The sequence below is a fragment of the Lynx rufus genome, unplaced genomic scaffold (assembly GCF_022079265.1).
Source record: "Lynx rufus isolate CCGP_SWC_20201006 ecotype Redwood Valley unplaced genomic scaffold, mLynRuf1.p SCAF_8, whole genome shotgun sequence".
Lineage (NCBI taxonomy): Eukaryota > Metazoa > Chordata > Mammalia > Carnivora > Felidae > Lynx > Lynx rufus.
The window spans coordinates 34879457-34906151 of record NW_025814896.1 but is presented as its reverse complement, the minus strand read 5'-3'; positions in this window follow the sequence as shown (position 1 = coordinate 34906151).

Sequence of the window (26695 nt, the reverse complement as noted above, 5' to 3'; positions counted from 1 at the left end):
AGAAATTGAATTGCCTGACCTTGGGTCCCTGTGACACTGAGCTGCTGCACATTCATCTGTCAATGCAAGGGCCGTCATGCTCAGCCTCAGCTACAAGGTCATGGCAAATCGGTAGTAAGGAGGAGGGGAGGTCTCAGGTCTCAGACCTCAGGGTGAAGTCTCTCCCTTCCTCTTTCCACATTGGTTGGCTCACTGTCTGAGCCTGTTTGGAAACTGAGAGCACTGGGAGCCCTACATTCTGAGATGACGGACCTCTGCTGGGGCTTAGGACTCCAGTGCCCACAGCATGCCTCCTAGATGCCCTTACAGCTGCTGCCCGGAGATTCTGCTTCTCAAGTCTCCATCTTGGATCCTCAGTAGTGGGGGCCTCCAGACCTCCATTTGCTGTCCACTCTAGGGGAATCTCCTCCCTCTTCCCTTCCTTCTGCTTCTCCCAACCCCAAGAATCTGCCTCTGTTTCCCCTCCCCCTTCCTTTTATAAAAGCCAGGATGAGATTGTTTTTCTCCCAGCAGCTTCTCTATAGCCTGACCTGGGTCTGAGAAAAAGGAACACAGGCCATCTCTGGTGGATACTCCTGGGAATAGTACTCCAGGACTCCACTTCAGCTGCTCTTTGACCTCTCACAAAAAATCTCCAGTCCACAATAAATCCTTCCCTTTGGTGGATTCTTAAAGCCACTCCCTTGTGAGCTATTTTAATTGGTGCTTCTTCATACTCACCTGGCAAAAGAAAGAAGAGAGAAGAAAGAAAGAAAGAAAGAAAGAAAGAAAGAAAGAAAGAAAGAAAGAAAATAACCCAACACAAAACCTCCCTTTAAGCTAAATACCTGCCCAATCCACACCAGACCAGAACCGCAGAATGTTTGTGAGGAAAATGTACAATCACGCTGACTGGTCTTACTTCAAAGTTAAGGCCACAGAACTCAAATGGGTCTGGAATACTTTAATGCTTTCCAAGACTGTTCAATTTCCTGATTTCCAAAACAACTGCTCCATATCTTTTTCTCTCTCTCCTCAAGCCTCTTCCCCCATTCCCTTCCCACCACCACACACCATGCATCTCCACCCCCTCAGCCGATAACCTGCTTCAGATTCCTGTGAGAGAAAAAAAAAGCAGCCAACCACAACTCTCACATCTTGCTATTTCCAAATTTGCAAGGCACTGGCACCCACTCCCTTGGCCTCCTCTCCTCCTACCGAGGAGATCCCACGTCTTCTGGATCTCTTGTCTTCCCTTCCTTAAAAACTCGACTCCTGAAATTGAGTCCTTTTTTTTTTTCTTCTGCATCACTGATTTCTCCCTCTTTACAGGATTAGTCTCTTCAGAGCAATTTATCTTAACAAACATGTTCTCCTGGAACGACTGTATTTGTTTCCCAGAACTATTACAACAAAGTACCACAAATAGGGTGGCTTTGAACAACAGAAATGTATTCTCTCATGTTTCTGGAAGCCAGAAGCCTGAAATCCAAGTGTTGGGAAGGCTGTGCTCCCTCCAAGGGCTCTAGGGGAGACCACTTCCTTGCTTTTCCCGGCTTCTGGCAGCCCCAGGTGTTTGTGGGCTTGTGGTAACAGAAGTCCAGTCTCTGCTTCTGTTGTCACATGGCATTCTCCCCAGTGTGTGCCTGTCCTTGTCTCTTCTCCTTTTTTCCTTTTTTATTTGTATTTATTTAAAAAATTCTAATTCCAATATAGTTAACACACAGTGTTATATTAGTTTCAGGTGTAAATATAGTGATTCAGTAATTCTATATAGCACTCCGTGCTCATCATGATAAGTGTACTCTTTTTTAATTTTTTATTGTTTTATGTTGTAGAGACAGAGAGAGCATGAGGGTGGGGGAGAGGGGCAGAGAGAGAGAGAGAGAGAGGGAGAATCTTAAGCAGGCTCAATGCTTAGCATAGAGCCAATGCAGGGCTCATTCCCATGACCCTGGGATCATGACCTGAGCTAAAATCAGACATTCAACCAACTGAGCCACCCAGGCACCCCAGTAAAAAGCGTACTCTTTTTTTTAAATGTTCATTTATTTTTGAGAGGTGGGGGAGGGGCACAGAGAGAGGGAGACAGAGGATCTGAAGTGGGCTCTGTGCTGACAACAGAGAGCCCCATGCAGGGCTCAAACCCACAAGCTGCAAGATCCTGACCTGAGCTGAAGTCAGATGTTTAACCTACTGAGACACCCAGGTACCCTGATAAGTGTACTCTTAATCCCCTTTACCTATTTCACCCATCCCCCCCCCCCACCTACCTCATCTCTGGTGACCAACTGTTCTCTATAGTTAAGAGTCTGTTTTTTGGTTTGTCTTCTTTTCTCTGTTCGTTTGTTTTGTTTTCTAAATAACACATGAGTGAAATCATATGGTATTTGTCTTTCTCTAACTTATTTCGCTTAGCCTTATACCCTCTAGATCCTTCCATCTTGTTGCAAATGGAAAGATTTCAGTCTTTTTCATGGCTGAGGAATATTCCATTGTGTATATATGCCACGTCTTCTTTATCCATTCATCTATCATGGACACTTGGGCTGCTTTTATAACTTGGCTCTTATAAATAATGCTGCTATAAATATAGGGGTGCATATATCTTTTTGAATTTGTGTTTTCATATTCTTTGAGTAAATACCCAGAAGTGGAATGACTGGATCATATGGTAATTTTGTTAACTTTTTGAGTTAGCTCCATATTGTTTTCCATGGTGGCTGCACCAGTTGCATTCCTACCAATAGTGCATGAGGGTTCCTTTTCCTCCACATCCTTGGCAACACTTTGTTGTTTCTTCCGTTTTTTATTTTAGCCATTCTGACAGGTGTGAGGTGATATTGTGGTTTTGACTTACATTTACCTGATGATGAGTGATGTTGAGCATTTCTTCATGTGTCTGTTGGCCATCTGTATGTCTTCTTTGGAAAAATGCATGTTCATGTCTTCTGCCCATTTTTAACTGGATTATTTGGGTTTTTTTTTTTTGGTGTTGAGTTGTATAGGTTCTTTACATATTTTGGATACTAACTCTTTATTAGATGTATCATTTGCAAATATCTTCTTTCATTCAGTAGGTTGTCTTTTTGTTTTGTTGATTGTTCTTTCCCTTTTCTTAAAAGATACCAATCATACTGGAGTAAGAGCTCACCTTACTTCAGTATGATCTCATCTTTTTTTTATTTTTTTATTAAAAATTTTTTTTAAATCTTTATATATTTTTGAGATAGAGTCAGAGTGTGAGCAGGCGAGGAGCAGAGAAAGAGGGAGACACAGAATCCGAAGCAGGCTCCAGGCCCTGAGCTGTCAGCACAGAGCCCGATGCGGGGCTCGAACTCATGGACTGTGAGATCATGACCTGAGCTGAAGTCAGATGCTCAACTGACTGAGCCACCCAGGTGCCCCCAGTATGATCTCATTTTAACTAATTACATCTGCAAACCCTCATTTCTAAATAAGTTCACGTTCACAGGAATCAGGAGTTCAGACTTCAACATGACTTTTTGGAGGGCACAATTCAACCCAAAACAATCCCCTATCTTCCTCTAGCTATTGTACGATACCTCTACAGTGTCTCCCCTTTGTGGAAGAGTGGTTCATTGTATCCCCTCATTGAACTCATTTAACCTTCACACCGAGTCCACACTTGCCCCACATTCCATGGAATATTGCTCTTGTCAAGGCTACCACTGACTCCAGGTTGCCAAATCCAGACTCCTCTGATCCTGAACTTGGCTTCTCAGCACCATTGCACTGTTAACAACTGGTTTTTCTGGTTTCCCATGCCATAGCACTCTCTTGACCCTTGCTTCCCATCCCTGCCTCTCTTTCTCAGCCTTCTTTGCTGGCATATCTTCCTCTTCTGTTTTTTTGTTTTTTAAGTTTTTATTTATTTAAGTAATCTCTACACCCAGCATGGGGCTCAAACTCACAATACTGAGATCAAGAGTCATATCCTCTTACAACTGAGCCAGCCAGGCGCCCCTAGCATCTCTTCATGATTTCTATAGGTTAAAATCCCCCAGAGATCAGTACCAGTCCTCTTCCCTTCTCCCTCAATACATTCTTCTTAGATGACTCCATCCATTCCCATATTTCTAACCCCCTTCTATATCCATAGCCTACTTTGTTTTCTGGACCTCTGGACTCACATAACCCACACATTTTTTTTTTACATGTCTACTTAGATTTCTAATAGGCATCTTGAACTTAACATGGTCAGACTAGAATTCTTTGATTTTCCTCTTAAACCAGCCCAGTTCTTCCCAATAAAGGGTATTACTATTTACCCAGTTATTCAAATGGAAACATCTAGGTTTGAGTTTCTTTTTCTTGTACCTCTCTCCCCTAACAACCTCTAACCCACCCCCATGTTCTACCTACTCCATATTCACAGTTTATATCTTATATGTCAACCTTTCTCTGTTCTGGAACAAGCTGTCATCATCTTTTACCTGATGACTAATACAACCTCCTAACTGGTCTGCTTATTTCCAATCTTGTTTTTCAGAATTCACGTTCCTTAAGGAAACCAGAGTAATTTTTTTTAAAGATGAAAATGAAAGGCATTCCCAAGGCACTTTAATGAAAGCTCATCTCCTTGTTGGTTTACAAAGCGTCTTGTAATCTGGCCCGTCTTCTTTCTGGTCTTATTTTGTGCATGTCTTTCCCTCACTCCCCATATACCAAGCCCTGTGGCCTTTTCTCTAGCTAGCTAGTCCTTCTGTCCAGAAAGCTATTTTTCCTGATCTTTTGCTGACTCTTTTCATTCAGACTTTAACCTAAGTGTCACCTCTAGAAAAAGGTCAAAGTAAAGCAGCTATGCAGGCCCTAACTAGTCCTACCTTCCCACTCTGCTTTTAATATAATTCTCTGATATCACTTACCATCAGGATTTTTTTTTCTAGTCCATTTGTTCATTCATTCATTCATTCATTGTCTCTTTGACCCACTAGAATGTAAACTCAGGAAAGCAGAGATCTTATCTGTCATGTTTACTATGTGTGTCTGTGATCTATTGCCACAATAAAACCGTATGACAAATAGCCAAAAAAACTTGTGTTAAACAAATAGCATTTATTTTCATGCATTTGCATGTTAGCAATTCAGGCTATTCTTGGTGGTGCATTTCTTCTGTCTTTAGTTGGTATACCTCTGGCCAGTGGCTGGCTATCACTTATGACAATTCGGATGACTGGGCTAACGGCTTGCTCACAAGGCAGTGGTAGGGGTGCAACAGTGAGAACAGGCCCCAGTGAAGAAATTCTTTATAAGTTTCTCATTATTTCATGGTTGCTAACATCTCATTGGCCAAAGCAAACCACATTGACAAAGCCAGGGGACAAAGCAGATGCAAAGTTATATAGCAATAGAAATAGACACAGGGGAGGGTGTAGTAGTGAGACCACTAATATAATCAGTCTACCCCAATATGATATTCCCAGCCCTTGGTATCCACATTTTGTTTAATGAATGAAGGAATTATTCTTTCACAATGAACAAAAGAGCAAAAAATTAATGAAAAAAGATTACTCTGGCACACACAGTTGTAATACCACAGTCCCAATGAAGGATTCTCAACTGGGGGTTTCAGAATGGGTTTCTGAGGGCTGGAGGGTCTCTTAAATAGTATGTAAAATTAGGAAAAGATTGTCCTTCTGGGCAGACAGCAGTACATATTACAGTCCAGGCCATATCTGCTCCCTTGCCTGGGTGCCATTGTGCAGTACACAAATCACACAACTGTATGTAACAGCTGTGAGCACTAGCATCTTAGGATAATTTTGAGCCTTTCTCTTCTATCTTTAGAGTAGTTTACTGGCTTGACGAAGGCTGTGTCTGGGTGTTTGGATGTCCCTATCCTCCTACTTTCAGTGTAGATTCTCACAAGTCAATCATTTCTTGCCATAACTATTAGAAGAAAGTAGAAACTCATTCTGCCTGGAAAACACCCAGCCTCCTGGTGTATCCCCTGGGGCAACTCCTTCCCAACTTCTACCTGGAAATCTACCTGCATCTTACTGTGGCCTTTTAGGGAAATTATTCTTTAAGCCATGAACATGGATCAATTTGCCTCATCTTGAGAAGGTATCTTTGGATCAATACCAATCCCAAATGAATCACAAAGATAGACGCAACTGAGGTTACTATAGGTAATGTCAATCAAACAAGGTGCCTCACATTGGCCTCCCTAACTACCCCGTCTGTTTAAAACATTTTTTTTTTTTACAAATTCAGAAAGTCCCTAAAATGACAGATCCTTGTTTTGATCAAGAGAAGTCTCATTCCTAGGGAGATAGTATCTAACTTATTTCTGTGGACATCATAAATGATGTAAAGTCATTGTCTTCTCATTTATAATAAGTGTTTGTGGAAACTCTTTTCCAGTGTCAAAGAGAAGGAAATCCAAACCATGGTAATAGTACAAAATGGATGTTTCTACAAATATGACCATATCTGTCTTTTCATGTAATTTTTAAATTAAATTATATCATGGCATCCTTCTTTTAAAATATTTTCTTAATTTGTTTGGAAACTCTAATGTCTTTTAATCACAAATAATCCACATCACAAGAAAGTATAAATAAACAAAAGGCAAGAAAAAGTAATACCATTGATAAACATACCAGCTAGATCAGCCATCTGATTGTTGTAGTATTAAGTATAGAGTTCAACTTCAGAGAAGAATATTTTTCTAGGTGGTTTTACTCTCCCTGAGTTCCTCATGGCCCTAGAATAATTATGGCTATTGATTATTCAGGGTGAATCTTGGAAGCTGCAGAAAATAACCGTTTAAAATGCTAAATGAAGCAGCAAATGATGAACTGAGTTCTCCAGGGTCAAGTGGTGGATAATGTGTTTATGGAAAACTTTCCATGAAAGAAGACTGGGGTGTTGCTAAGATGTGACTTCAAAGACGCGGCAACTCTATTAAAATTTCCAATGCTAATCCTGGGATTATCAACCTAAACCCTTTTAGATTATTGTGAGCATCCAGCAGCCTTGAATGCCTTGTCTGGAATTCTAATGTTGCTGATTATTGTGATTTGTTGGAGAACTGACTCAGAGAGTGATCTGGAATCAAAGAAAAAATTATAGGTTTCTTTGGACCACTATCTCACATCATATCCCTAGATTAACTCCAAATGGATTAAAGATTTGTAAGACCTGCAAGTATAAAATTAAAAGAAAACAAAGGTGGCAAGCTCCTTGACATTATCTTGGCAATGAACTTTGGGATTTGATACCAAAAGCAAAGGCAAAATAAAACAAACAAGTGGCCCTCATCAAACTAAACATAAAAAGCCTCTGCACAGCAAAGGAAGCCATCAACAAAATGAAAAGACACCCTACTAAATGGGAGAAAATATCTGCAAATCATATATCTGATAAGGACTTAATATTCAAAGCATAAAAAGAACACATACAACTCAATAGCAAAAAAACAAAAACCAAAAAACCAAAAACCAAACAATCCGATTAAGAAATGGGAAGAGGATCAAAATAGACATTTTTCCAAAGAAGACATACAAATGGGGGTGCCTGGGTGGCTCAGTTGGTTGAGCATCCAACTTCTGCTCAGTTCATGATCTCGTGTTTCATGGGTTCAAGCCCTGCGTCCTGCTCTGAGCTGACAGCTGGGAGCCTGGAACCTGCTTCGGATTCTGTGTCTCCCTCTCTCTCTGCCCCTCCCCCACCTGTGCTCTGCCTCCCTCTGTCTCTCAGAAATGAATAAACATTTTTAAAAAATTGTAAAAAAAAGAAGACATACAAATGGCTAGAAAGTACATGAAAAAATGCCTAACATGATTGATCATCGTGGAAATGCAAATCAAAACCACAATGAGATAGCAGCTCATATCTGTTAGAATGACTAAAATCATAAAGACAAGAGATACCAAATGTTGGCAAGGATGCAGAGAAAAAGGAACCCTTCTGCACCGTTGATGGGAATGTAAATTGGTGCAATCACGATGAAAAACAGTATAGAGTATGTAAGTTGTGGCAATATATTATATGCCCACATTGTTTTCCATATATTTATTTACATATACATATTTACACAATGGAACATTATTCAGCCATAAGAAAAGAACGAAACCTTACCATTTGTGACAATATGAATAGATCTTGGAGCCATTATGCTGCATGAAGTCAGACAGAGAAAGACAAATACCATGTCATCTCATGTATCTTTGGAATCTTATCTTAAAGACAAAACAAGACAACCAACCTCATAGATAGGCGCTTGCCAGAGGTGGGGCATGGGTGATGGGTTAAATGGATGAAGAGAGTTAAGAGGTACACGTTTCTAGTTATAAAATAAGTAAGTCATAGGGATATAATGTACAGCATGGTGGCCATAGTTAACAATACTGTATTATATATTTGAAAGTTGCTAAGAGAGTAAATCTTACAAGTTGTCATCACAAGAAAAAACATATGTAACTATGTATGGTGACAGGTGTTAACGAGACTTACTGTGGTGGTCATTTTGTAATATGTTCAAATGCCGAATCATTATGTTGCACACCTGAAACTAATACGTCGTATGCCAATTATACCTCAATAAAAAGATGTTAAAAAAATTATTGGGTTTCTGCTTCGTGGTTCATTTTTTAAAAGAGTGCAGAAAATATTGATAGACTTTGTCCCAGTTAAAACTTCCTCTGTATTTCATCTCTCCAGAATTACAGGTCATTACCAGCAACAATCCATGTGACTGAATCTCCACAGAAACACTTGGTCTGAAAGCTATGCTGTTTTATGAGACAATTTTTCCAAGTGACATAAAGTAATTAAAAGTTATGACAGAAAATCACTCTGCCCAGTTAATCTTACCTCTTCTAAACTCAGAACAATCTTCACAACCCCTTGTTTCTAAACCATAGCCATCAGAAATAGACTCTTACAGATTGAGGATTGGCAAAGTTTTTTCATAAAGGACTTGAGAGTAAATATTTTTGTCTTTTTGGGACATACGGCCTCTTTACTACTCAACTCTACCTTTCTAACCCCGGAGCAGCTGTGGATAATATGTAAAAGTATGGATGATGTTGGGCTCACATTTAACTTAGCATAAACTGGGGCAGCCTGTAGGCCTTAACACTAGAGCTGCAAATCCTTCTTTTAGAGTCCTCTAAACAAATGACCAATCTCAGGGGGTTCTTTGCAGGGGGAGAGAGAGAGAGAGAGAGAGAGAGAGAGAGAGAGAGAACATCAAGTTTGAAAAAGACAAAGGTAAAAGTTTTGGACAAAAAAATGAAGGCCCCACATCAGCCAAACAGCCAACCAACCAACCAACCAACCAAACAAACAAAAAATCCCCTAAAATGTCAAAAGCTATGCTGGCTTTACCAGAAAAGCAGTGACTTTGCAAACTTACTTTTTAAGTCAATGGAATATTTTTTTTCTCAAAAAATTTTATAGAAAATCTCAGTGTATAAAGGAGATTAAAAGGGAGTTGCTGTATTTGAAAGGAGGGGGATCTGACCGTTCACCTTCTCTTTTGCCCTTTTGGCAACTTCCTATTATATTTCCAGAATGTTTCAGGAACTCTTGAATGGAATTTAAAATCCACTGCTTTAGTATAATAGAAAATGCATCTTGCCTCTAATTAGGGTTACAAGATTTAGCAAAAAAAAAAAAAAAAAAAGAAAAAAAAAGGATGCCCAGTTGAATTTGAATTTCAGATCAACAGCATGCACTGTTTTAGTAGAAGCATGTCATATGCAGTATTTGGAACGCACTACAAAGTTACTTGGTGTAAATCTGAAATTCAAATCAAACTGGGAATCCTGCACTTAACTGGCAACCCTACGTCTACTTTTTTATTTAAACGTTCTGTGCCTCAATTTTCTCATCTGTAAAGTGGGGACATGATAGTACCTACATAACAGGACTTTAAAAATAAGTTAATATTTGTAAAGCATAGAAGAGTTCTTGGTACATAATGAGTGCTATATTACTAACTATTCTATTGTTATATTATTAGCTTATTAACTACTTTTAGTACTGGTATTGACTTTCAACAGTTGTAACGAGACTAACTTGATGTAATTGTTAATGGACTGAATTGTATCTCCCTAAAATTCATATGTTAAAGCCCTAACCCCCAATGTGACTGTACACAGAGATCGGACCTTCAAAGAGGTGATTAAGGTTAAATGATGTCCTAAGGGTGGGATCCTAATGCAATATGATTGGTGTCCTTATAAAGTAGGAGAGACACCAGGGATGTGTGCACACAGTAAAAAGGTCACTTGAGGATGTAGTGAGGAGGTCACCATCTACAAGCCAAGCGTAGAGGTCTCAAGAGAAACTAAACATGTTGACACCTTGATCTTAGACTTCCAGCCTCCAGAACAGTGAGAAAATACATTTCTGTTGTTGAAACCACAGAGCCTGTGGTTCTTTGTTATGGAGGCCCAAGCAAATGAACACAGTGATTGTGCACATGACTTTTTTTTTTTCTGAAGCCAGAAAACTTATTTAATGATTTTAACAAGTATTTATTCTTCAAAGGAATAGTACATTAGGAATCGGGCTGGAAGATAGGCAATTTTAAAAATTCCTTTCAGGGAACTAACACTTTTAGAAATAGAAAAAAAAGTTCAGCTGAATCTCTTCATTTCTGGTGCAGAAAAAAGGTATCCTACTGAGAAGAAGACCCCAAAGCAGCCTGACTTCCACTTGAGAATGAGCCTATTGGACAATTCCGAAGCCAGTTTCACAGGAGGAAAGGATTCCTCCGGATGGTCTTCATTTCTCTAGTATCTAACTCAGGGATGCATCTTTGCTACCTCTACCTGAAACGGAGAATGACATAGTCGCCCAAGAAATGGATGTAGTTAAGGAAGGCTAAGGAATGCTTCATAACTGAACAAGTCATGAAAGTCAGTCTCCAGTTCACTTTATGGAGAGTGTACACATCCAGGTACTTCATGAAGGCTCTGTACTCCTCTGCAGGCATCCCCCATTCTCTAGGCCACCTGCTAGAGAGATTCATCATCCATACCAAAGAGTGAACACTAGGCGTTCAGAAACGACTCCAAATCATCTTCATCCTGGATGTCAAGGGTCCTGAAGACACAGTAAGGCTGTTCTCTTCTGCAAGGAGGTTTCCTTGTCTTTAATGATCTTCTCACAGATGTGGGACAGGTTTTCTAAGGGAAATGGCACCCAATGTCAGAGAAGTCCCTATGCAAGGTGTCCTTAAGCTCTGGGAAGTCATGCAATAAGGGGTCAAGGCTAACGACCAGGAATGTGTTGTGTTCACACACCCACTCATTCTGGAGAGTTTCCTGGATATTCCCCATACTTGGAGAATCCTCTGCAGGAGTTGTTTCTCCCCAAGGGCATGTGTGCTCGGGTCCCTCTCCAGCGTGGTCCAGACAGTGTAGAACCTCTCTCAGGCCCTGAAAGGTTTTGGCAAGCTTCGCGAGATTCATGTGAACTGTGTGGATGCAATGATGATACTTGCTAAATGGCATCTCCTCCAGATAGTTCTCCAGGCTTTGGGTGGCAGCCCCTGTGCGGGGGGGGGGGGGGGGGGGGGAGGGGTCCCACAGCACCACACCGGGAAAGAGGGAGAAAGAGTAGCATGTGTGAATCTGGGTGGTCCTCACCACCCCAGGAGGAGCCAAGGCCTCATCCTCATGCCCGATTCCCCACGGTGCATTGATGAAGGAGGACATGCTGTTGCCAGAGTCCACACTCATAGTGATGCTCACTTGAGCACTGGACGCTGTATCCAGGTTCCCCTTGACCAGGTTCCCCCTGGGCTACCTCCAGAAACTTCCCTTCTCCTAAGGCCTTTTCAGAGTTCATGGGACCTGCCTTGTATAAAAAGATCTAGCTCATACAGTATTGCACAGCAGAGATAAGGATACAAATAACGGGGTGTGAGGGGACAGGGCTGGCTGCATGACACTGCTGACCAGTGAAGTAACCTCACAGGACTTTAAAAAATATATTTCCAGGGCTCCTGGGTGGCTCAGTCAGTTAAACGTCTGACTCTTGGTTTTGCCTGAGGTCATGCTCTCATGTTTGTGAGTTTGAACCCCCACACGTTAGCACAGAGCCTGCTTGGGATTCTCTCTCTCTCTCTCTCTCTCTCTCTCTCTCTTTCTGTCCCTTCCCTGTTCATGCTCTCTCTCTCTCTCTCTGTCCCAAAATAAATGAATAAACTTAAAAGAACATATTCCCATTGGCCACTTCAGAAATTGAAATGGTATTTTAAATATGAGTTAAAAGTGATACTTTAATAAATTGATGTGATGATTCGTTTCATTAAACACACTCTGAAATATTTCTTATTTCTGTACTTTTTGAAGTTTTGTGCCTCTTTGACATTTGTAACTCACTTGAGGTTTATTTTTGTAATTGTCTCATATTATAAAATGTTCCAATAGATGAAAATAAAATATCTCAAGGAAGTGAAGCTTTGGCCAAAAGTGATACAATTCTCATGCACAGATAAAGTAACTGGTTTGCATCTCAAAATGCTGTTTTTTCAAATTTCTTTCCTTCTTCTTCCTCCTCATCTGTTGCTAGGATTCACGAACTAGTTAAACAGTAGGCATTTACTTTTAGAATTTGGTGGTATTCATTATTTTAGCTAGACCAGGCAGTTAAATATAAAATACATCAATATTCAGTGTAAAGTGCCCATGACAGCATCTTGGAATTGACTCTCAGTGTTGTTGAGTATGTTCTTATGCTTTATTTCATATCAAGTTGACTTAATAGTTAATACCTTTCATTGTTTTGTCAGTTCTTTGAGACCTAAATAATTTGCCATATCCCGCAAAAATATAGATTTACTTTCTTTCCTTAAAAGACACTCATCCATGATTTGCTTCAAAATAATGAGGGAGTGAGGGGGAGTGAAGCAAGATTAGTAGTGAGATGACTGTTGTGGATGCATGATCAGGATTATTATGACATTCTGTCTACTTTTGGCTATGTTTAAAAATTTCCATATTGTGGTAGATTTCCAATTCTTCTCTCCCTTTAAGTAACAGGATTACGTATGCATGCCCTTGGCCATTTCTGCAGTGCCTCCCACTCTGCAAGGCAGAGTATATGTCCCTTCTCCTCAGATGTTGCACTTGGCCCAAGGACATTCTTTGGCTAATGGTATATGAGCAGACTTGACATGGGATGTCCAAGCAGGGCCTTTAAGTGTGCTTGCATGGTTTGTCTTGGCCTCTTACATTCCCACCCTTTGCCATGAGAAGAGTGTGCCCTGGGTAGCTGTTGTTTATTCAACTGTAAGTCCCCCAAAGAAGAAGGTAGAGCAGACCCAAAGCTGATTCACAACTTGGGGTCCAGTCCAGCTTAGCCCAGCCCTGCTGAAAATGGCAAACCACAGCCAACCAGCATACCTGTGATAGTAAAATCAATGTTTGTTGTTTTAAGCCACTGAAATTTTGAATTTGTTTATTATGGAGCATTATCACCAGAGAAACAGAAGGAATTTTATACATATGTAATTTTTCTAGATTAAAAAACACTATTAAAAATCTATTCTACTTTGAGAATTGTATGCTACATGGTAGATTGCTATAATTAAACTTGATCTAAGTTGTTGAGCTGGTTTCTTACCTAGAGTTCATCAGTATCTGTTTAGCAAAATTTAATGCTAGTAACTGATTCTACTGTTGACTCCAAGGGTCCTGCCCTATTCATAGCAATTGAGAGGGTCACTTAGGACTTACTTGGTCATAGCTTTGAAAGCCAGAGATCCACTCAAGTTCTGCTTAAGGGCAGAAAGAATACAGTGGAGATTTTCACCAGAATCCAAGGGCAGAACCATGGTCTAGTTGATTCTTAGGAGAATAAGAATTGGAGTTGGAATCAAAGTAAAGGCAGAATCACCACCTATATGGTTGTGAAAGTTGGGTTGTCTTTCACATCTTAGATATTATACATTTCTATATTTATTATGACCATTTCCTGACAAATGACAGTAAAATGGTTGTCCTCCATTATGAAATGTTTCAGTTAATGAAAGTAGAGTGTCTTGAGGCAGTGAGACTTTTTTGAAATCTTCAAAAGGTAGCATAGAGGCTTGTAGGGGTTATGGCAAGTTGATTTCTCTCCTGATCTCTTATTAATTGTTTTTTTTTTGGGGGGGGTTATACAGAATTTTTATTCTTTCCTAATTTCAACTTGTACTTGATGCATCATTTTAGGTCAAAGATAATAGACTGTGAAAAGGGATATGTTTTCTCACTTAAACTTATGTCTTAATTTGGGTTCCCCCAAAGACAGATTCTAAGACAAGGACCTATGCACGAGCAGTTTATTTGGGAGGAAACTCCAGGCAAGTTCAAGTGAAGGGGTTAGAAAGTGAGGCAAGGCAATGAAGAGGGAGTGTCAGCAAGTGATTCCTGCTATGGGCAACCAGAGGTCACCTCACTGGGTGAGGTGGGACTGAATAGACCATGCTTCAGATTTGTTTCCCGTGATGGCTAATGTCATGTATCAACTTGACTAGACCACAGGTTGCCCAGATTTTTAGTTAAACACTATTACTGGGCGTATCTGTGAGGGTGTTTCTGGAAGGGATTAGCATTTGAATCAGTAGACCAAGTAAAGCAGATTGTCCTCCCTATTGTGGAAGGGCCTTGTCCAACCCATTGAATACCTCAATAGAAAGAATAAACAGGTGGAGGGAGGGAGAATTTGTTTTCTCTGTCCAACAGTGAGTTGGGACACTGGTCTTCTCTTGACTGGGACTTAGAGTGCCCCTGGGTCTCAATGAGAGCCTTCAGACTAAGACAGGAGTTAAACTGCTCACTTTCCTGGCTCTCTAGCTTGCAGACAGAAGACTGTGGGACTTCTTAGCCTATCTTATTGCATGAGCCAGTTCCTTATAAGAAACATATATATAAACATAAAAACATATCTATATCTGTATCTGTATCTTCCATTGGCTCTGTTTCTGGAGAACCTTGACTAATATTCCCCAGGAAATGAAGAAGCAGAGATATTTATCCTCTGACTTCAGGTTCTCATTGGCTGAAGGCTGCTTCTGGTGGCATTAAATCCCCAACTTCCCAGCTGCATTCCAGGTGAGCTGAGCAAGTTTCTCAGGCACTGAAGAAAGCCCTCAAACAGTTGGAAAGAGAGAAGCACCTGCTTGAGGTGGGGTGTTGATGGAGCAGTCAGGAACTGTCCACACTGCAGCTGTAGGTGACTCAGTGGTGGGCTGAGGGTACATGTACTGGGGCAAACAGCTGTTGTGATAATTATCTGGCCAGACCCAGAATGGATGTAACTTGGTAAAATACTCTTGTACCCAGTGTTTCAAATGAGTTCACATTTAGGCTTTATATTCTACCACCCGCAAAGTATATCTCAAGTCCTGAGGGAAAGAGAAAAAAAACCAGAAAGGTCAAAAACAAAAATGATAGCATTCATTCCCCCTTGCCCTCCTCTCTTTCCCTGGTGTCCCTCTGCCTGGCAGGAGCAAAGAAATAAAATGCAGGTCTATGCAGGGGAAGGCATGGCTGGGATCATCTTCCACACCCACACCCAAGTACATGTTAGGATAAAGTAAACACATCATGGGATATTTAATCAATGAAATGGGTTCCACTGAGCACCCATCATGACATTCCTGAGTCTATTCATCATTTCAGCATTGGCTGTTATCCATCAACAGAGTTCAGAGATACTCTGAGAACTGTTTCTTGGCCCCCAGGTGGAGAGACCAGTGGGATGGATCTGGGTCAGAACCAGGTGTGGCATTTCCCTGCAATGCCCTTGCTGGGGTGAGGTATTAGAAAGAAGGCAACAGGAAGGAGCCCCGAGTGGAAAGGCTGAATTTATAGTGTTAACAGAGGAAGCTATTGACTAGCCCAGGTCAAGACAGACCAGAAACCAAGGGGTGGACTGTTATGAGGATCCTTGAAGGCACAGATCCAAAGATGAGCTCATACTGATCCCAAGAAATGCCTTGTAAGCATATTTCAGGGGTGCCTCCTACAGCTATGTATTCCTCTTCCTCAGTGTTGATTTACTGATTGCTTCAAGAACCTATACGTGGCCATAATTCTTTGTATTCTTCCTTCTTAGACCTCTGATTTTTGCCTCTGTATAGATAAATGTGTTGGAAGTGAGGCTATAGCCACATGCTCTGCACAGAAACTTTCCAGGAAACTTTCTAATCAGAGCATTCAATCAAACTGTTGATCAAGTCTGTCTGTAAGGTGGAAGGATCAGCAGAAAGCACAAATATTGGTCTCTCTGATGAGATCACAAATACAGAACCCTGCTGCCCATTGGTTGGAAAGAAAGCTGTGTCTGAAGCACTTCCGTCAGAATGCACAAACGTTGCCCAAGTGAGGTGTTCTTAAGACCCATTCATTATTCCAGGGTCTGGACTCTCTTACTTTCTTTATCATGTTATCTCTGACATGCAACGTTGCATAAGCTTAAGATGTACAACATAGAGTTGAAACATTTTTATTGCAATGTGATTTCTGTATGGTGTTAGCTAACACCTGTGTAGGGTCACGTAATTATCATTTCTTCCAGCACTGGGAAAAATTAAAATCTAGTCTCTTAGCAAGTTCAGTGTCTAAAATATAATTTGTTGTCTACAAATGTAGACATGGTACCATGTATTAGGTCTCCAGGACTAGCTCTGCTTTTAGTTTAAGAATAATCTACTAAGTTATTCACAATGCACCATAGACAGATGTTGAAATTTCTTTTGGAACAGTTGAGTGGATTCCATTTCTGGCTCCCAATCCAGGGGGCCTGAGGCCCCCACTCTAACCTCTCCTGTTAGGAAGGAAATTGCTCTGCAAAATAAGTCCACTCTGAACACTATCTGTTGAATGCCTGAGTCAAATTTCTTTTTTCTTTTTTTAAAAAAATTTTAGATGTTTATTTTTGAGAGAAAGATAGAGACAGACTGTGAGTGGAGGAGGGACAGAGAGGGAGGGAGACACAGAATTTGAGGCAGGCTCCAGGCTCTGAGCTGTCAGCATAGAGCCCAATGCAGGGCTCAAACTCATGAACCGCAAGATCATGACCTGATGCTTAACTGACTGAGCCACCCACACGTCCCAGAGTCAAATTTCTAAAAAGACACTTTCTTCAAAGTCAGGGTGGTAGGACCTTAATTTCCTAATCTGTACAGCAGTTACCAGTAAAGATCTTATCTATTCAAAAACAAAATTTAAAGTTAAATTAAAGGATTAGAAAACAGATAAGTCCAGAGTGCTGTAAAAGTATGAGATCTTATGGGATCTGCTCCCTAGAGGAGTCTTTTGGGGAAGGCAATATTTTCCCCCAAAGTAATTCACTAATAGTGGAATTTCAAGATGTGGAAATAGGACAGCTCCAACAATTCTTCAGATTGTGCTATAAACCTGAACTTACTTGTTCCAACTATACGTATAGTTGAGTCTGATATTCTCATGACTTAAAAGCCCACAGGCATACTGATTATCTTTTTTTTTTTAATTTTATTTATTTAGGGGCGCCTGGGTGGCGCAGTCGGTTAAGCGTCCGACTTCAGCCAGGTCACGATCTCGCGGTCCGTGAGTTCGAGCCCCGCGTCAGGCTCTGGGCTGATGGCTCGGAGCCTGGAGCCTGTTTCCGATTCTGTGTCTCCCTCTCTCTCTGCCCCTCCCCCGTTCATGCTCTATCTCTCTCTGTCCCAAAAATAAATAAACGTTAATTTTATTTATTTATATGAGAAAGAGACAGCGTGAATAGGGGAGGGGCAGAGAGAGAGAGAGGAAGAGAGAGACAATCCCAAGCAAGCTCCTCGATGCCAGTGCAGAGCCCCACACGGAGCTCAACCTCACAAACCGTGAGATCATGACCGAGCTGAAACCAAGAGCCAGAGGCTTAACCTGCTGAGCCACCCAGACACCTCAAGGCATCTCATTAGGGCAAACCAGAAGCTACACCAGCAATGCCTTGGTCTGCTTCACAACAAAAACTTGCACACTGACTTTGAGTCCAGCAAACATTTTTTTAAGCACACCTTCTATGCCAGATATTATTCAGAGCTATCTGGGCTGGGAAGTCAGGAGTGGTTCTCAATGATTTTTCCTTTCTGGCTTAACGTAGGCTCCTACCAAATCTGTTGGAATAGAAATGAGTAAGATAATGTCTCATCAGACTGTATGTGGGAGAAGAGGGGATGAAGCAGAATGTAAGCACGAGCCGAGGTTAAAGAGACGTCTCTCATTTCCGACACCAGCCGACACTCCCAGCTACTGACCCCTTAGGGGTGCCCACAGCACATGCCTTGGTGCCCACCCAGCTCTTCACAGACTGTCTTCCTGGCTTGGATTTGATGGCAAATTTAGGTTAGCACCTCTGACAACTAGAGAAATATGAATTCATTTTCTGAGGTCTTGCTAAACCTTTCATTGCCATGGCTGGAACATCCCACAAAAGTCCATGCTCTTAGTAGATGCCCTATTTATGATGACGGAAAATCCTGGTTCATCTTCTTACTTGCAACATTGAAGCCTTAGCCATCACAAATTAAAACTAACCTGCCCCCACAAATCTTATTAATAAGAATAGATGAGATGTGCTGTTTGTTATGTGAAACTGTCAGTTATCCTTGGCAAGGGTGGCCAAGCGGGGGTGGGTGGGGGGTGGCCGGGAAAGACTGAGTTAAGTTTAATCAAAGGCTGATTCCTGCCTCTTGTTTGTGTTTGGACTTCTTTCCCCACCAGACCTCTCACAGCAGATGCTAATAAGTAGTTATTTTGGACAGATCTTTCTTTTCACGGCCTTTCATTGCTTCCGCCTCTTTTCTTGTTCCACGGCAAAATGGGGCAGGCAGAGAAGGGAAGCTACAGCAAGGGACTTATATAATTCAGAGACTTGGAGAAGAGTCGATGGAGTTACATGACTCTATTCTAATTATTTCCCCCTTGGGCTCCAATTATGTGTTAGGAACTTTCAGACTCTCTACAAATTTATCATCTTCAAATTCCCATGGATTATAAAAACCAAAGGGCCTGATCCTGAAGCTTAACATTGTTCCCAGTGCCAGCAAAGGCTTAAAGGATTAGATCACGAGGAGCCCAGAGAGGATAGTTTCTGTCTTAAGTGGGTAAAAAATGACCTCAAATTTGGCAGGGGCTCTCTTGCTGGAAAATCTCCCCTTTCTCATCATTGTCAAAGGGCCTACAGCATTATTATTTCTTACAATGACACTGTGACCTTTGGACACAAGGCAAAGGCTGCCAATGATCAAAATTATTGCTGCACACACATATGGCCACTTTATGTTAGCATTTTGCAGAGTCCTAACTTTCTTATCCTCTTTTGATGTGTTCTTAAAATATTTGGGGGAAAATTGGGATACTCCCCTCCCCAATATGTTTTCAGTGTGGGGTCATAGACAATTTCTATGAAATGGCACAGATCCAAAACCAAGTCTTACTTGGATAACATTCACTTCTGTTTATTGAGTGCTGATTTAGGGCCAGGCATTGCTTTAAGGTGCTCTGGTCAAGGTGCATTATATACTCGAAATGGGTAGTTGGAGGATATTTAGTGAGGGGATTATTTGGGGGAAAAAAACCATTGGAAGTTACCCTGCTAGCAATAGCCTTTACCACTCATTGGCCTGAAGGAGATGAGGTTTTATGGCTTATCAGGATTCTAGGAGGGCCACCAGGCAGCAGAAGTTGGCAACTGCCAAACCTTTGGGACCTCTAGTCTCCTGGATGTGCTTCCCCTTAGTCAAATCCAATCAGAAGCCAGAGGCAAGGGATCTGGGTGGTATAGTCATCAGAGATTAGCTGCCTGGGGCACATGGCTAGGCTAAGCTGGATCTCATATCCACTTTATTGTTATCATCGTGGTTATACACCACAGAAGAGAGGTTAAATAACCGGCCTAGGTTCACCCAGGTAGGGAGTGGCACTAGAAGTAGAACACAGAGAGTCACTTTCTAGAGCCTAAATTCCTAGTTACCATGCTCTCCTGCCACTGGGTGCCTCTGGGCACAAAATACTTCAAGAAGCCCAGAGTTCCTCTAGATCAATGCTGTTCTACTTATCACTTAGCAATTGTACCTTTGTCTGCACGACTACCAGGCCTCCTAACAGACCCTATGTTACAGGAAGTCAAAGACCAACAAGCATGGAGATCTCTCCTCCCATCACCCTCTGTTCACCCATGGTGCTAATCGTGGGCTGCCTCTCCTCTCAGGGATGGATGGGGCAGCCCCTACTGCTGCTTCTAGAAAGGAGAGCACATGCACCCTGCAGAGGATTTCTGTGTTCAATTTGCTGGCGCCTTTGTTTTCTGCCTCTTTCTTCCCACATTTGTCTTTCTTGGCTTCTACAGCCAAAGAGTGATACTCCAGCTTAGGCTAGACCATATCTTGTCTTTATTTCTCACATTTTTCCAAACTGGGAATATTCCAGCTTATTGAGCAACCAGATTCAGTAACCAAGGCTTGCAGGCTATTGGTTGGACTTTCAGGAGGAAGCCAGCCAGGGAGCACAGAGAGCTTCCAGGGGTAGATTTATCTGCCATAGAACAGAATACTCAAAAACATAGATGCTAAATCCCTCATTTCCATTAGCATTCTGTGTGGATAAAGATGTGATTCCCTCCCCCACCTTGAGAGTTAAGAAAATCTTGCAGTTCTTTGACGCATTCTGGATTATTGAGGGCTTTCTAAGTATTCCCAGAAAGGAGAATCCCTTGTCCTTTGTTTTGAAGGAAGTCCTTCAATTTCCAATATAGTGCAGTAGAGCTGGAAAGTGTGCACATGTGTGTCAGGGAGATGGATCTTCAAGTGTCTTTTGGTCCATGTGCCTGTCTCTGGGCCATTCTACATCATCCAAGATAGGCCTCTTTTCAGTTTTCAAAGAATAAAGTTTCCCAAAGCTTTCTTCAGAGCATGCATGATGAACTGGCATTTGTCGAAGCAATTTAATATGTTTAAAATCTAATTATTTTAACCATACAATATAATTTTAACATCATCTTTTTCTTATGAAGTTTTCCAATATATACAGGGTAGAATGAATAGTACAATGATCTCCCATATACCTATCACCCAAATTCAACAGTTACCAAGATTTTGCCAAACTTGCTTTACCTGTTTCTTTTTTATTCTTTTAAAAAAAGTTTTATTGTGAAACTATTCTAAAGCAAATCCCAGAAATGTCATTTAATGCCTACATACTGAATTATACGTCTATAAAAACTATGGCCATTGGCTTCCATAGCAATAATGCCAATTCATAATAATTTTTAAAGTAATAGCAAGAACAATCGTTACACAGTTAAACAATAATTAAGTGCCAGAAACTTTGCTTTTTGGTTTATTCAGAGCATGTTTGTGACAAAAGACTAAAGTCCATTAGAATGAATTTTAAGTTTTGTTTTGTTTTGTTTTTTTAACGTTTATTTATTTTTGGGACAGAGAGAGACAGAGCATGAACGGGGGAGGGGCAGAGAGAGAGGGAGACACAGAATCGGAAACAGGCTGCAGGCTCTGAGCCATCAGCCCAGAGCCTGACGCGGGGCTCGAACTCACGGACCGCAAGATCGTGACCTGGCTGAAGCCGGACGCTTAACCGACTGCGCCACCCAGGCGCCCCTGTTTTGTTTTTTTAAAGAGAGAGATAGAGAGAGAGAGAGAGAGAGAGAGAGAGAGAGAGAAAGAGAATCTTAAGCAGGGTTCACAGTCAGTGCAGAGTCCAACGTGGGGCTCAATACTATGAGCCTGGGATCATGACCTGAGCCCAAATCAAAAGTCGGATGCTCAACTGACTGAGCCACACAGAGGCCCTGAAACTAGTTTTATAAAGCAGGATTAGCGCACAAATACCTCCCTGAATGAAGGGCACAAAGGTAGTGAGGTTGAACTCAAGGTAATGAAACTTGGAAATGGAAAGTTGTTGGCATTAGGGGCTTCCCTAAACTGCCTGTGTGTTCCTCTAACAAATCTGTAACAAATCTGTAGCAAATCTTGGGGCCCCTCGTTTCTTTCCTATCTTTTACATTCCTGCACATATCCCACTCTTGCACAGCCCCCGGAAAGGCTCAGGCATCTGAGGATACGCAGCCAGGGAGTTACTTGATCTGAAGCACCATTTTTAACAACATGTTCCCAAAAACACTTTCTGAGACTTGCTGGTCTTGATGTTCAAGTTCCAAAGTTCTGGTTTAACTGGACTGGGGCTGCCCATTCCTGTGCGTGGTTGTTTTCTTTTCCAGTCTCATCCTCTGAGCCTGGAGGATTCCAAATAAAAGGGTCTGCAGCACGTATCGTGGAATACAAGGGATCCTTTGTCTCCCTGCTCTCTGGCTTATCCATTAGGAGGTGTGGATGTTTGAGAGACGTGGAGGTGGGATAGCTTCATGGGCAGGCCTTCTGACTTTAAACAGTTACTCATCATCAGAGAATGCTAGCTGCCATGCAGAATTGGTGCAGAAGGGCTCCACTCCAACACAGGGGGACTGTTTTCATTCTCTCCACATAAATATCTTGCTATGTGTTCATTATGCTCAGTCTGCAAACGAATTTCTCCCACTTTTCCTTGTGACCCAAACAGGTGGCTCAAATCCAAGTGCTTTAAATGCAGTAACTGGAGTTTCTATGTTCCATTTTCAATTAATTCAGGAGGAAAGATCCAGCTGGCCCAGGACAGCTTTTGCATCAGGTATCCATGTTTTGTCCAGTCACCTGTGGCCAGAGAAGAGGAGATGAAAAGGCCTGCACAGGTTGCCCGTGGAGTTGGGAGAAGAGTTCTCACCGAAAGGATTTTGGGATAGACAAGCACACCCAAAAAGTGTCTATCACATCTAATTTAATTACCAAAGTATCCTACAAGGAGGATAATTTTATTCCAATTTTACAGGAAGGTTAGTTGAGGTTTAGAGAATTATACTGCCTAAGATTACATATCTAGAGGATGGAAACCCAGCTCTACATGACTCCAAACCTCATCGTCTTGCTAAAGCCTGGTCTACAGGATTCTCATTTTAATATTTATTGATTCAGTCAATAATTTTTCCCTTAATTCTAGAGAGCTGAGTAGTTTCTTTTTTATAATCTTCATCCTTTTAGAAAACAGAATGACTATTTTGTATGTTTTGATGTAGGGGCCACAAAAATCACTTTAACTATTAAGTGTCAACCAGAGATTAGGAATATGTCCCCCATTTATGGGAACCTAAGAATGATAAAAGGCACATTTTACCAGGGGGTCAGCAAAGTTTTCCTGTAAAGGTCCAGGTAGTATTTTAGACTTTGTGGACCACACCATCTCTGTTACAACTATTCAATGCTATCATATTAACACAAAGTCACTGAAGCACAAAAGTAACATGTTACATAGACAATATGTAAGTGAATGAGCATGGTTGTGATCCAAGAAAATTTTCTTTGTGGACACTGAAATTTGAATTTCATATACTCTTCATGTCACAAAATACTATTCTTCTTTTGATTTTTTTAACCATTAAAAAAAGTAAAAACCAGGGGCACCTGGGTGGCTTAGTCGGTTGAGTGTCCAACTCTTTTCAGCTCAGGTCATGATCTCACAGTTGCTGAGATCAAGCCACATGTTGGGCTCCATGCTGACAGCGTGGAGCCTGCTAGGGGTTCTCCCTTCTTCTTCTTCTTCTTCTTCTTCTTCTTCTTCTTCTTCTCCTTCTTCTTCTTCTCTCAAAATAAATAAATAAACTTTAAAAATGTGAAGAAAAATTACAAAACACTCTTAGTTCACAAGCCATACAAAAACAGATGGCAGGCCACATTTGGGCAGTGGGCTATCATTTGCTGACCCATGGTTTACGTTATTCTCATCCTAGTATTCATGTATTCTTCAATAAACATTGAGAAGACACCAGCTATATACTAGGTGTTATGTAGGCACTACATGTAGATGGAACCAGATCCCGCACTTGCATTCACAGAATTAAGGATATTTGTCCAATAATCACACCAAAATTTTAAAAATTGCTGTAGTGATAAAGGCCACTAAAGAAGAGGTAAAGGAACGTTGAGTGTGTATTACAAGGAGAGGTCATCTAACTAGGGGGAGGTCAGAGAAAGCTGCTCCATATTAAGGGAATACTTTCTAGTCATGCCCATGAGCTCCAAAGCTGAAGTTAATATTACTGCCATGATGCTCACCAGCACTGGTATGAGTGTCTATTATGGTCGTGTCCAGCCAGTCTTACTTACCTGTGCAGTCATGTGGATTTTCACTGCAATGAGCCATCCTACATTTCTTCCCCCTGGGTTTTATCTCCTTTCTAACAAGCTGCCTTTTTAATTTGCTGAGGATCATCCTGAATTCTAGTCTGGTCCCTTGAGCCCTTCGGAACTCCATCTAGTTTCATTTTGCTTGCCATTTTAATCCTTATTAATCCTCAATTCCTTCAGCCAGGCAATCGATAAAGACATTCTATACTCAAAATAAAATCTCCTTCTTTCCTGGTGCACGGTTTTGCTGCAGTTCTAGGATTCTAAAGATGGTTGATTCCATTTTCTTTGCCCAGAAGAGCAGCAAATACTTCCATCAGTTGGCACTAGTACAATGCCCAACTTAAACAAGTGGGTCAGAACATCTCAGGATACAATGCTAGAATATAAGATATATGGCTGTGGCGATAAAGGCCACTAAAGAAAAGATAAGGAAACGTTGAGTGTGTATTACAAGGAGAGGTCATCTAACTAGGATGAGGCCAGATAAAGCTGCTCCGTATTAAAGGAATACTTTCTAGTCATGCCCAATGCATCCAGGTACTTGATGCAGAATATGTCACTGACATGACTGGAGTTCATTTAAGCTCTAAACTCTCAGAGTCATAGTTGTAAACATTGGACTTAGAGTCAGAAAACCTAAGTTCAAATTTTAGCTCTGCAGCTTAAACAGCTAAGTGACTGCAAACACTGCTAGCTTTCAGGGTCTTCGCATGGAGCTGGTGGAGAACAATGTTTCTCTGACAAAATTATAGGGTCAAGGTGCACAGAAATCAGTTTTTGTTGGATGGGAGCATCTTGTGGTTTCTGCGATAATAGATCTAGCAGAGCAATTTGATTAGTTGATATGCATTTCTATGACTACTTGTAACATTATGGGTGAAGACCCCAGAGAACATCAGTGTAAGGAAGGCAATCACATTTAATTTGCTTATTACGCTGGTCACAGAGTGTGGTGGTTAAAAGATGGTAGAAATATCTTTGCTATTCCTCCCACTGAAAGGTGGGGTCTAATCCCCTTTCCCTGAATTTGGGTGGGCTTGTGTGTCACTTATAGCAAATAGCACACAACAGAAGTAATGCCTCATGACTTCTGAGGCAACATCAGTTCCCCTGCATTCTCAGGGAATGCTCACTATGGGGAAGCTAGAAGTTAGGCACCTTACCTGTAAGAAAACCAATTACCCTGAGACCACTATGCTGGGGAGGTGTGTATCAGTGCTCCAATCATCAGCCCCAGCTGAGCCCAGCTGACACCCTGTACCACCTGCCAGCCATACCGAATGAACCAACTTGGGTGTCCAGCCCAGTTGAGCTTCCAGGTGACTGTGACCTAGCCAACATATGAATGCAACTGCATGAGAGACCCGAGGAGATGACTTTCCAGATGGGCCATTCCCAAATTTATGACCCCAAAAACCAAGGCAAAACAATGGAAGCTGCTATGTTCTGGGGCAATTTGTTATGTAGCAATACTGCCAGCAATGATAACTGGAATCTCTAGTCACAATAGCAAATAAATATGACCGTAGACCAGGGTAGTTGCTAAAGATGCTCCTGGTGGTGACATAAAACAACCTTAAAATGTTAGAGTTACAGATACTGATTGTAACTTCTTTGTGTCACTAGGACAGAATCAAACGAGAGGACAATGGGAGTAATGGGTTGAGGTCCAAGCCTTGGTTATCTCCCATTGCCAGTGGGGTGTTAGAGATGACATTTTAAGTGTGATATTGATTCTTTTGAGCACGTAACAATCGTAACTGCTTAACACCATCAGGCAAGGGCTGGTTTCACTTCCATATATTATCTATGAAGGACAGACCACATCTGAAACTTAGTCAACACTTTAAAGTGTGTGTACATTTGCTTATGATAAAAAACGGAAAAGGCTGAGAAAGGAAGAGTCGAGTTAGAGATACAACTACCCAAATCCCATTTTTATAAAACTATTTTAACCTGGTTGACTTTAACTGGCAGCATATGACAAAATCCAAGATGGAATTTTTTCATGAGAGTATGTAAGGCATAATGAGATCTCTCAACTTTGAAGGATCTCTACAGGGGTACTCAAGTGTTTTGTTTGATTTATAAGTAAGTGTTTTATTGAAGTATTACACACACACACACACACACACACACACATACACCCCCACACACAGAAAAGTGCACTAAGGACAGTTCAGTGTATTTTTTACAAGTTGACTACACTTAGGGAATGAGAGGGCAGGTCTGAAAATGGAACATTACCAGCTGTCCAGGAATGCCTTTGTACCCACCTCCTGTCACAACCCAACCTTCAAAGGTAACCATCATTCTAAGTTCTAACACAATAGATTGGCCTGTTTTTGAACTTAAAAAAAAAGAGAGAATCATATGTATTGTTTTGTTCTGGCTGCTTTTGCTCAATATTTTGTTTCTGAAATTTGCACATGTGGTCAGATGTCATTGGAATTTGTCCATTTCCACTGTGTTGATATGCCA